This window comes from Mauremys mutica, chromosome 1, assembly GCF_020497125.1.
Source record: "Mauremys mutica isolate MM-2020 ecotype Southern chromosome 1, ASM2049712v1, whole genome shotgun sequence".
NCBI classification, from domain to species: Eukaryota; Metazoa; Chordata; order Testudines; family Geoemydidae; genus Mauremys; species Mauremys mutica.
In genome coordinates, this window is record NC_059072.1 from 203,984,248 (window position 1) to 203,996,688 (window position 12,441).

Genomic DNA, 12,441 nt, shown 5'->3' on the forward strand with positions numbered 1-12,441 from the left:
AGACAGCAGAAGGTAGGGGAACAACTGAAATATTCAACAATTGTTGCAGTCCTCAGCACACAGATAGAGGAAGCAGCAGGAGACCTGGTGAGATAAATGCTAGAGTGGATCTGGGAATAGCAGGAATCTGAATTAAATAAGATACAAATGAAAAAATACTTCGCTAATTTTAATGTTTGTAAATCAGCAGAGTCAGATGCCAGGTTATTAAGGAACTGGATGAGAAGTATCACAACCATTTGTCATCAGTTACCTTTGAGAAGTTATGGAGAGCAGGTGAGGCAACAGAGTTGGAGAAGGATAAATGTAATATAAGCCCAGAGACCAGAGGGGAGAAAAGTATGATATGAGAAATCGCAGGCCAATTATCCTAAAATGAATACTAGCTAAATAGTAAGAGAAGCATTTTGAAGAAAATAAACCATATGTTCAGCACCCTGGTGCCTATCTTTACCTGATCTCTTACTTCTCTAGTCTCCACCCCTGCTCCCACCAACCCTTTTGCCTTCACATTAATTTTAAGATTCTGGTCTCATTCTAAATCTTTCCATGCTACTAGCCCACCCCATCTGCAATCCCTAATAACTGAAGATGAACGTATATTTCACAACAAATTTAGCCAATGATACCATCTGAATCTGTTAATGAAATATTCAACAGCACATCGGTTTTGAAACACACTTTCATTATTCAAAAGTTACACTTTTTTTGTTTGCCAACTTTTGTGCTGGGTTGTTCATAAATCATTCTGTGTGAGTATTTTTATTTGCTATTTCAGTTGTGTTAGTCAGGATTAGTCACATAAGTCACATGGTATTTTTTCTATTTCCTGATTGGATAAAAGTGCAAGCAATTTGAGTGCAAATATTCACATGTAAAATACATTCCTGTTTCTACAAATACTTGTGCCTGCAACTTTGAAATACTCTTTCCATGAATGTTCATGCCAGTAAAAGGTGAGAGTACTGATGTTCATGGGGAGCAAATGCAAAAGGGATGCAAGCATGGCTAAGCAAATTCACTGAAACATTTGTGCAAATACTCATGGATTTTTTTTTCCAGTATTTACCAAGCTCTAGCATCATCATCCCTTATCTTTCTACCTCTCGCTCTAAAACCAGTTTTCTTCCAACATTTTCTATCTCAAGCTACTTCTTTCTATGTTGGTTTCTTTTTCTTTTCCCCCCCTTGCACTTTTTTCATTTTTTCCCCAGCTTCCACTTTCAATTCATTCCTCTAATTTAGTTTTTCTTGACAATCCTTTAGCCAAACTTTCTTTGTTCCTTACCCTACTCTTACTTATAGCTTAATCTTTTCCTTAGAATGTTTGTTCGAGATTGAAAACAAATAAGAAAAAATAAAGACCAAACTTTTTTATTGTAACATTTTAAAATAATATTTATAAAAGATGTTGACCAAATCCCCTCTCTAAAATGTAACACCAACAATACATAACAGAGAGTAGAGGTTATTAAAAAGCAAAATCATATCAACACAACAGCTTTTTTAACTGTAATCTAGCACATTTATTAGACAGGTGAGTATAATAGAGATACAGTAACATACCTAGACTTCCATAAGGAATTCAACATGGTTGTACATGAGTTCCTCAAACTGAAATTAAAATAAGATATGAGAGAGAGAGAGAGAGAGAGAACACACTAACTGAAAACAAACAGCATAATTGTTAAATGGTACTACAGTATGTAGATCTGTAGAGAGGTATTGAGCAGAGTTCTAAGAGTCAGTGTTGGGTCCAGAATTATTTAATCTCTTATCTATAGGAAAAAATGAGGGAGCACATTGAGAAAATCTGCCCATTATGCAAGGTAGGAAGAGTAGCTAGCAGCATACTGTAGGGGCAGACTTAAAATACATCAAAATATAGACAAATTGGAGAAATGAGCAGAAAGTCCTGTGTCAGGACTTGGTTTGCTTGACTTCTCTTATTTAGACTACGCATTTCAGAGGAGAAAATGTGTCTTATGTAGGCTTGTTAGTCTGCAGGTAAATTCACGCTATATAAATATTTACTAACAGAAAAAACAAACTAAAATGGAGTTTAGTCCAGATGAAATTTGATCCAAATCAGTGCAGAGGTAGTTCACACTAGTGAAAGAATCCAGAGTGCATATGTATTAAATGGGGGCTGGGGGGGGGGGAAAATGCTGGTGAGAAACGCCACCACCTTAAGCAGGCCTGCACAGCATATGACCCGTGGGCCAGCCGTGGCGGGAGCTGAGTAGGCAAGAGGCGGATGAGGGAGGGGGGCTGAGGAGGTAAGCAGGTGGGCAGAGGCTGGGAGCAGGTGAGTCAGCGGCAGGGTAGGGGGCCTGAGGAAGCAAGTGGGCAAGTAGTGGTGGGTGGCCAGGTGAGCTGGCAGCTGGCCCCAGCTCACCTCCACTCCGCCTCCTCCCCTGAATGCTCTGCCCCGCTTCTCCCCCTCCCCCCTGCCCCCTGCGAATCAGCTGTTGGTGTGGGAAGCCTGGGAGGGCAGAGATGCGGTGCAGCGGCTTCGCGCTCAGGCCCAGGGAGGCGGAGTGGAGGTGAGCTGGGGCAAGGGGATGCGAGGAGAGCTGCCCGCGCCGCAACAGGTAACCCAGGGGGGGCGTGCAGGGGAACCTCTCCCCACCCCAGCTCACCACCGCCTCCCTGGGCCAGAGAGCGAAGCTGCCGCTTGCTTCTCAGCCCTCCCAGACTTCCCGCGCGAACAGGTGATTCGCGGGAAGCGGAGAGGCTGCGAGCTCAGCCTGACCCGGTGCTCCAGGCGCTGCACAGCGTTGGCATGGCCCGGCTCCAGCCAAGCGACACGGCTATAGCGCTCCCAGCCACCTCCAGGCAGCACGGTAAGGGGGCAGGGAGCGGGGAAAGGTTGGATGGGGGCAGGGAGAGGTTGGATGGTGGTCAGGGTGGGGGAGTGGATAGGGGTCAGGGCAGTCAGAGGGCAGGGAACAGGGGGGTTGAATGGGGGCAGGGGTCCTGGGGGGGCCATCGGGGGCAGGGGTTCCAGGGGTGGGCAGGGACAGGGAGAAGGGGTGGTTGGATGGGGCAGGGGTCCCAGGGGGGCCATCAAGAATGAGAGGAGGGGTTGGATAGGGTGGCAGGGGGCAGTCAGGGGGACAGGGAAGGGGGGTGGATGGGGTAGGGGGTCCCCGGGGGCATCAAGGAACGTGGGGAATTGGATGGGGCAGGAGTCCCGGGGGGGGGCAGGCCACAACTCCCTTGTGGGGTGAGGAGGGAACCAGTTGTTAAGATTTTGGCAGCTCATCACTGGCAAGGGGGGTGGGAGGCTGAGGAGGCAAGCGGGCAGGCAGGTGAGCCGAGGGAGTGGGGGTCTGAGGAGGCGAGCGGGCAGGCATTGGTGGGGGAGCAGGTGAGCTGGCAGCGGGGGAGGAGGGCTGAGGAAGCGACCAGGCAGGCAGTGGCGGGGGGGGGGGCAGATGAGCCACAGGGGGTGGGGGGCTGAGGAGGCAAGCGGGTGGGTAGTGGCAGGGGGACGGGTGAGCCAGCAGCGGGGGCGGGGCTGAGGAGGCGAGCGGGGGTGCAGGTGAGCCAGCAGCGAGGAAGGGGGGCTGAGGAGGCGAGCGGAGGGGTGGGGGGCTGAGGAGGTGAGCGAGGAGTCGGTGGCTGACCTGTTCTACTGATCTGATCTGGCTCCCATCCCCTCTCCAAGGGTTGCAGCTGTCTGGAGGTGCTGTCTTCCACGCCTTCCTCAGTCACACCTCATTCATTCAACAGGGCAATTGATTACAAAGTGGGGGGAAGATCTTATTCTACTTCTAGCAAAAAGACATTTTTCTTTTACCTTAATTATACTACCTTAGGGGCCCGCTATAATTTATTAGCGAGGTACAATACCGCTGTTTCGGCGGGGCGGCACTGGGGAAGGAGGGTTTGTTTCCGCGGGGTGAGCAGCGCTTGGGGGAGGGAGTTTCTGGGGGGGGGGCTGGGCAGCACTGTGGGGGGTGTTTCAGCGGTGCTGGTGGGGTTTCGGCCCTCAGCTGTTCTCTTTGGAGTAATATGGCCCTTGCCGATTTACGAGTTGTGCAGACTGGACCTTAAGAGAAGTATAGATACAATAGTGGGCAATAAATTGAACACAGACATTTATCATACTGCTTCACAACACAAAATGTGACCCTAGAATGCATAAACACAAGCATACGTACCTAGAAGAGGTCGGGGGGGGGTCTTTATTCCATTATGCAACATTGGTGGGCTGCAGCTGGAGTACAGCCTTCAGTTTTGACACTCTACTATAAAAACGTCAATATGTTGAAGACAATCCAGAAAAGAAATGATAAAATACAACATGAGAAGTTAACATAACAAAACTTGTGCCGCCGGGAAAAAGAGACCTAAGGAAAAAGGAGGCCACATTATGCAGTCCTCAAATCAAGCAAAATCCCAATTGGCAAAGGGGTTTGCTCAGTTAAGGAGCAGAGAAGTTGGTTCAGTGTCAGTGCAGAGACCAGAAGTACTAATGGTCTAAACTGAAGAAAGGAAACCTTTAGGATAAGTGCTATGACGAAGCTCTTTATAAAACAGTAAAGTCAATTAGACAAGGGAAGAAGCTGCTAAGAGAGGCTGTGGAATCAGCATCACTGGAGATATTTAGTTGTGATGGGCAAACCCCCAAAAGGTCAGTTCAGATAAGCCATTAAGACCAAATGCTTATCCAAATCTCTTCACAGTCAGATCTCATTTCTCTCTCTCTACTTTTCTGCCTTCAACCTTTCTTTCTTCCTCCCTCATTTCTTTCCTAGTGCCACAGCACCCTTCTACTTTCTTTCAACCATTCAAGTTTCTTAAACAAGTCCTTATACCCACCCCAGTCTCCTGCAGGTCCCCTTCCTTTGTTTATATTCCTCTGGGTAGTTTCAGGCTTCAATCAGCTGTTCTATTCCAATCACTAGCACTCCTGAGTTTCCCTGGTTCACAGACATCTCCAATATGCTTTCCTTACTCTTCTTCCCACCTGGGAAGCCCTGAAATGTATAAGATTTAAAAGATAACCATGGACCTTGCAGAATTTAAGACATGCTGAGACTCCAAAGACAAATTTCAGGTCAAGCAGAAAGCCTTTCGGGATTGAGGATAACAGGTGTACTTATCAGATTATTTTCAACTCTAATAATAGATTCAGGTACATACAGGCTAATACTCTGTTGGCTATTAGGTTACAGCACCTGCACCTACCTAGCTTGTGTTGTAAACTCACTATATCTTTAAGAGTTCAGTCTTTCCAGAATTAACCTGGGCATAGGTGGCAGGTTTGTATAATTTTTGGTGGTGCCCAAAATGGTGGTGCCCCCCTGCTCCCGCCCTGTAAGCCGATATAAAATGAAGCTACAACGCGTCAGCGCCACAAGATTACAAAGGTCAATTAAAAGTAGAAAGTCAGAAGCAGCACTTGCCTGCTTCAATATACGGTATTATATTTTGTTGCACCTGTTGTGACAAAGTGGGAATGTTCTTAATGTTTTCTCTGAATACTGTGTGGGTGCCTCAGTTTCCCTGCAAGGTGCCAATTGAAGGTGTTGGGGACAAAAAGATCAGGTGGCCTCCTTGTCCGGAAGAGACACAAAGGCTAGAGGAGGAAGTGTCAGTTTGGAGCTGGCTGGGGAAATGGGGAGAGGCCCAGAACTTGGGTCTGGGCTCCCCACCCCCCAAGATGGACCTGACTGTGGGGTCCTGTTTTCTGTACCTACAAGCTCTGTTCTAGACTGTGTTCCTGTTGTCTAATAAACCTTCTGTTTTACCGGCTGGCTGAGAGTCACGTCTGACTGCAGAGTTGGGGTGCAGGGACCTCTGGTTGCCCCAGGACCTGCATGGGCACACTCGCTGCGGAAAGTGCACGGTGTGGAAGGGCTGAATGCTCCGAGGTCAGACCCAGGAAGGTGTAAGCTTCTTGCCCTGGAGACAGTATGCTCAGAGAGAGGAGGCTCCCCCAGAGTCCTGACTGGCTTTGTATGGAGTAATTCCAAAGCATCCCAGCATCCCCTTCCACACCATGCACTTCCCGGAAGTCCACACAGACACTGACACTCTCTCCTCTGGCCTTTGTCTCTTTTCCAGGCATTAGGAGACCACCTGATCTCTTTGTTCTCCAACACCTTCAGTTGGCACCTTGCAGGAGAGCGGCTCAGGTCATCAGTTGCCCAGAGACAGGGTTTCGGCCATTCTCTGTGCAGATGGCATCACACTGACTCTCTAGGGCTCTACAACAATCACTCACCCTTATCCCACCATCTAGATCCTTGAGAAATGCATAGGGGAAACTGAGGCACCCACACAGTATTCAGAGAAAACATTAAGAACATTCCCACTTTGTAACACCTGTATACGACTAGTTATATACTTTAAAGAGTGTAAAATAATCAAGTATTGTGCTAAACACAATGATATGCCAAACTGACCACCAAATTTAAGTTACGTGTTTTTCCCCCTCAAGTGAGGGCTCTGGGGTGGGGCTGGGAATGAGGGGTTCACAGTGCAGGAGGGTGCTCAGGGTTGGGGTGCTGGGGGCACAGGCTCTGGGGTGGGGCAAGGCTGGGGATAAGGAACTTGGGATGCAGACAGGCTGCCCCAGGGCTAGGGCCAGAGAGGACTCCCCCCTCCCCCTTACTGGCAGCAGCAAGCTCCAGGGGAGGGACCCCTCCTTTCTCCCCTCCCCCCCCCCGCAGCACACTCACTCTGCACCACAGTCACTGCACATGCTCCTAGGGATTCTCTCAGGTCCAGAAAGCCCACTCGCCTCCCCTATGGTGGGTACCGGGGCGGGGGGTTGCCATCACATGTGGCCTCCCCTGCTGCTGGGGGGGCAGGAGAGAGAGCTCCCAAGCATGTGTGTGCCTCCTTCCCCCTACTCTCTCCTTCTTCCCCTCCCCCAGTGCTCCAAGAGGCTGCCTGCCGCTGATCTCTATAGCCTTAGGCAGAAGCAGCACAAAACAAGGGAGAGAGGCACTGGCTGTTTTCTTTCAGGCAGGGAAGCTCCGAGGCGGGGGCAGGGGAGAAACACAGCTCCAAATATTGGTGGAGCACAGCCCTCAGCCTTGAATATTCCTGGTGCTTGAGCACCTTGAGCCCATATAACCTGCCGCCCCTGAACCTGGGGAAAAGATCTTCAACTACCCCGTTAGCAAAATTCTCTGAGCCAGAGCAAATTCCTCAAGTAAAGCATCCACTCTCCACCAACTGAGAAGCAGAGATTTCCCCCAGATACCATTTTTCTCTAGGGTAACAGAGATTGGTGGGAGCCAAGACTCCCTTTTAAAACGTTGCTGTTAAGCTTTACATCCTGACAAAGAAAGTGACTCTCAAGTTGTAAAGCTCATCACATTCTCCTTTTAAATAGTGAGAAATGTCCTAGATACCCACCTCCTTTTCACTATAGCCCTTTGTGGTATTGGAAGTAATGAAAACAAACACCGCTCATATTTTCATTGGTTCTGAACTTTTCATTGTGTAGTAATTTTTCTTTTTACAAGATGTAAACACAACAAAATACTGTTCATTTAGGGCATAGATTCTAAATCTCAAATAAAGTTGGAGAAACATGACAAACATTGGACAATTTTTTGAAACCTTTTATTAAGGCAACGTTATATTAAATGTTAACATACTACAATGTACATTACTTATTCAGGATCAATTGAATATCCAAAGAACGTGGCTAAAGATTCTGGCTTGCTGGCTGAGGAGCCCTCCTCCTCTGAGGGCTCTCAAAAGAGTGACCAAATTCCTAAATATCTATTGTCTTTTTTGTGTTTTCTTGTGTACAGAATTGGTAAGAAATCTTTTCCGTTACAAGAACATTCCATATTTTACTATACCACAATTTCATAGGCAGAAGTGACATTTTCCCCAGTAATGTGCAATAAAGAGTCTAGCTGCTAACAATAAAAAATAAATTAGTCATTCTGTTTAAAACATAGATCTTTTACTAGAGCATTGAGTAAGCAGATCAGGAGATCTCTAGACATCTGGCATTTTGTCATATGATGAATTTCTTTAACACTTTCCTCCTAAAACCATCCAATTCTTGGACACAACCACCACATGTGCAAGTATGTTCCCCTCTCCTCTCAACTCCTCTATCACAGCATCTCCCTAGTAGCAAATATATGATGGATCTTAACTGGAGTCAAATGCCATCTGTATAATAATTTTTTAAAAAAATATTTATGAGCTACACAAATTGAAGATGGACTTCCCCCTTCCTATAACCAGACCCACTCATTCAGATCTTTTTTCTCCCCCATCATTTCTCCTGGATTGTTTTCTTGCCAACATCTTTTTCGATTAAAGTTTTTATTCATATATAATCTTAGAAATTAAAGCTTTTGTTCCAACTGGCTCTTGGGTCAGGACAATAATTTTTACGAGTGTTCTATATGACAATACCATAGGCTTACATAACTTTATATGAGTTCGTTATTAAATGTGTTTTTAATTTATTGTTCTTGTTTACTGTTCTCTGTAGAGATGCCTGGTTTGGAATCAGCTGTGTGATTAGCTAGTTGAATGAAAGAATATATCCAGCTAGGTCATATATTTGCCTTTGTGCAGTTCACTCTTAAATTGCCAAAGACGGATTTTCCATTGTCTCTACCTCTATATGTGTGGTCATAGATCTAGCAGTCTCTGGACAGACAGGGAGTAAGAGAGACAAAAATGAATACAGTCTTAACTTCAGCATTAATCTCCCCTCTTTTTGAATATCCAGCTATTTTTCTAAAACCAGACAAGTACTGATAAATCCAGAATAGTTTACATAATATTCAAAGAGTGTAAAATCACAATCTTCCACCACAATGACTTTTTCTTTTCAAAATTAAAACAGATGCCATTTAAAAATAATTTAAAAGAAGAACAAAACCACAACAAATCTTCAGGTCTGATCATCCTCCTTGTTGCACTGGTTTAAACAGTGCAGTCAATGGAGTTATACTGGTGCAAAGCCTGTAACAGAGTGAAGAATCAGGCCCTTTATTTCAAAGAAAAAAGAAGGGGGTGAGGAGGACTTTACAAGTTATATATGTTAATATAAAGGGAACGTCTGCTTTGCTAATGAAAGGTGTTAGCTGTAGAACAAATGCCCTTCAGATAAAACATATGATGAACTGCCAAGTCTTCCCGGAATGCCCCACCCTGGTGTTGTATTGTCAGAATACTGAATGGCAAGTGAGAGCATGCATCACAGAGTCCTTTTCATTCATGTGAGACACTATCGAGGTAACTTTATGAGCCAAGAAGTACTCTGGTAGCCCCACTGAAGCAGAAAATAGAACTACTCATGCACAAGGAAAAAAAACTTCATTGTGAAATAGTTCAGGTTACCACACACCTAATATAACTGACAACCAAAAAAGTAAGGAAAAGAAAGTTAAGCCAACAGTCCATTTCTTCGACTACTTCACTCACAGGCGTGCACCTTACTACTACCACAGCGAGTGACCACCACTCACCACAAGCTTGATTCTGCCCCCACCACGGGAATGCTAGCCTACAACCCTCATGTTTTGCAATACGTGTCACTTTACAGAGAGCCCTATCTGTTAGACCAGAGTAAAATAAAAGGTAGCGAAGTATTCACGGGACAACAGCATGCCTCGCTTTCTTGGCATGTATAAGAAACTTTTTCATAATTTTTCAGCTCTGAGGACCATGCTAAATGAATTATATCTGAACGCTGGGTGAAATTTCACTCCTCCCACTCTAAAAATAAATAAATAAAAAAATATTGTCAATTTTGACCAGCCATAATTAAATGTACATCTGACGACTTTCTAGTATTTAGGGGCTTGAGTGGAGGGTGTCTTAATTATATTTTATTAATGTTTGAAGACAACATTTTTATCTGTACTGAAATCGTGTTTGTGAATCTAATACCATCTATATTTACAGCAAAATTTCTCTCCCTCACCCCCCGCCAATATTCAGATGCAAGTTAAGAAGAGTGTACACACACACACACACTTGGATTTAACTAAATTGGTTTAAAATAATACTGTTAAATTGGTGTGACTTCCATGTTTAAAGAAGGTCTTGCATTAATGCATTGTTATCTCAAAGATGACATACTGTGATGTCTCCCACCAAAAGTTTAACTTCTCATCTACAGGTGTGTCTGTAGTGACCACATCTATTTAGTACAGGTGGCACCTGTCATAGATAATCTCATCAACTAATTTTATAGAGGTAAGATTTAACCAAGATTCTGCTATCAACAGCAGCAAAGATCCACAAGATTCTGTCTCTCTCTCTTACAGACAGATAAACTGCTTAGTCAATTAAAAGAAAAGTCAAGTTAATAGTTCTTAACAGAACTGTTAGGTAGTTGTCAATTTAACAGCTTGCAGGATCAGCTAGTACGGTACTTAAAAGAGAGACCACAAAAAGCCTCATTTTCATAATCCACTATCACTTTTACCACTTGCATTTAAAAGTAATACCACTTCCACGCAGGATTTGGAAACCTGCCTTTCTGTACTTTTCATTGTCTGTTTCCTTATGAAAAAAATCAATAAAAAGTAGTCACCAAAAAAAAAAAAAAGCTTAATTTTATTTCCTGAAAGGTCAGTAATTAGACGTTGGACAGTCCGGCATTTTTATTTTGTATTCTATCATTTTTTTATTTCTTCTATTTTATTCTCTTCCGCAGAGGGCCCCCCCACCAGGTCTTGGCGGTGGCCCTAACACTGTCACTCCAGTAAAGCTCTGCTGCTAGGGAGCTGGGCAGAAGGTGCTGGGGGCTATAGCCAGTGCGCAGGCACAACTAGGACCACTGTATGGTTAGCTCTGGATCCCCAGCGTCTTATCCAGAGAAGTAAATTCTGTCCTCCCTGCTTGTGAGTGCCTGTCTTTAAACATGCAGTGTCATTTACAGGCACAAATCACATGAACACAAAGCGAACGATTCACAAATACAAGTTTCCCTGTTTGCACACACTAAGACCTGTTTGTTTCAGGCCAATGGAGGACTCTGCATGTGCTCAGAAGCACTTAACAAATAATGGCATGAACAGTATTTATTTCCCTATGAGAATCTGGTACCTAAATGTGTTCTGTGTACAGTGCCTAGCACAATGGGATCCTGGTCCCTCACTCGGGCTTCTAAATACTACAGTAATACAAATAATATTAGTAACTTTAGTGCTTTCCCTTTGATTCTATTCTTTCAGCACTTTGCGTTTTTCATTCTTACAAATGAGGAAACCCACCCTATTCTGCTGTGATACTGTGAGGTGACATCATACCATAGGGCTGTACATGGTGACCTTTTTTATGATACTGCATCAAGTCACCATCATTCCCTATATGTCACCTTATGCACGGTGACACCGATGCATTTTTTGAGCATAGTGACAAAATGAACATAGAACAAAGCATGACATTTATTTACCATTCTTTTAACCAGGTAATCTCCAGCTCAGACTACTAGCCTATTGGGACAGGAGCCCTGCAAACCAGGCATCCACCCCCCTCCCCCACATACACCTCCCCCCACCAAAAAAAAAAAAAAAACACCACCATTCGCCTGCCTTATTCCTGGCAGCATATATCTCAGTTCCCAGCCACCTTTCCCTTTGAGTTAGTCATCCTTTATTCTTCCTTTAGTAAAGCTCACCACACATTCACAAAAGTCCTAATTAACAGTTAACCTGTGGAACGCATTGCTACAGAATGTTGTAATAGTCAAAAGTATAACTGGGTTAAAAAAAAACTAAATGCAAGGAGGATACATCCAGCAATGGCTATTAGCCGAGATGGTCAGGGATGCAACCCCATGGTCAGGGTGACCCTAAACCTCTGATTGCCAGAAGGGGAAGAGTAGGGTGGATCTCTCCAACTGCCCTGTTCTGTACACTCCTGCTGAAGCCCTGGTATGGACCACTATTGGAGGCAGGATACTGGGCCAGATGAACCATTGGTCTGAACCAGCATGCCAGTTCTTATGTTCCAATACACAAAAGTACACAGCAGACATGGCTGTATCTGGCTTTTTGTTTACTGCCCCCATGCTTTAAAGGAAGCTGTTGTGTTTTATGATTCAGCTCTCTGAATAAAGTTTACCCCACCAAGAAATCATTCTGACACCTGTATGATCAGGTCTCCCAGGTCTGCAATGGATCATAGTCCTCAATGTTATGACATTATACGTCATATGACCACAGTCTTTAATGGCACTGAAGATCCTCTAGCCACAAACACCATTACATCTGAATCTCTCCAGCCCCTCACCGCAGGGAACCCCCTACACCAGCAGACTAGATTCAGGTGGGGGAGCCTTTAAAAGCTGCTTTGCAGTTGAGTGCCAACTACTGCCAGGCTCCTTCCCTCACTTTCACAAAACTTAAAAGGGAGAAGAGCCAGAGACTCTACTGAGTCCACTAGGGCCTTTGGACCAGATCCTCCACAAGTGTGTAGGCACCTAAC

General features: G+C 45.0%; 1 long non-coding RNA gene across 1 annotated transcript in view; it reads right to left on the reverse strand.

The window, feature by feature from the left end:
• LOC123352399 overlaps positions 1 to 12,441 on the reverse strand; it is a 73,686-nt gene that overhangs the window by 30,828 nt on the left and 30,417 nt on the right. The gene's annotated exons all lie outside the window — the stretch shown is intronic.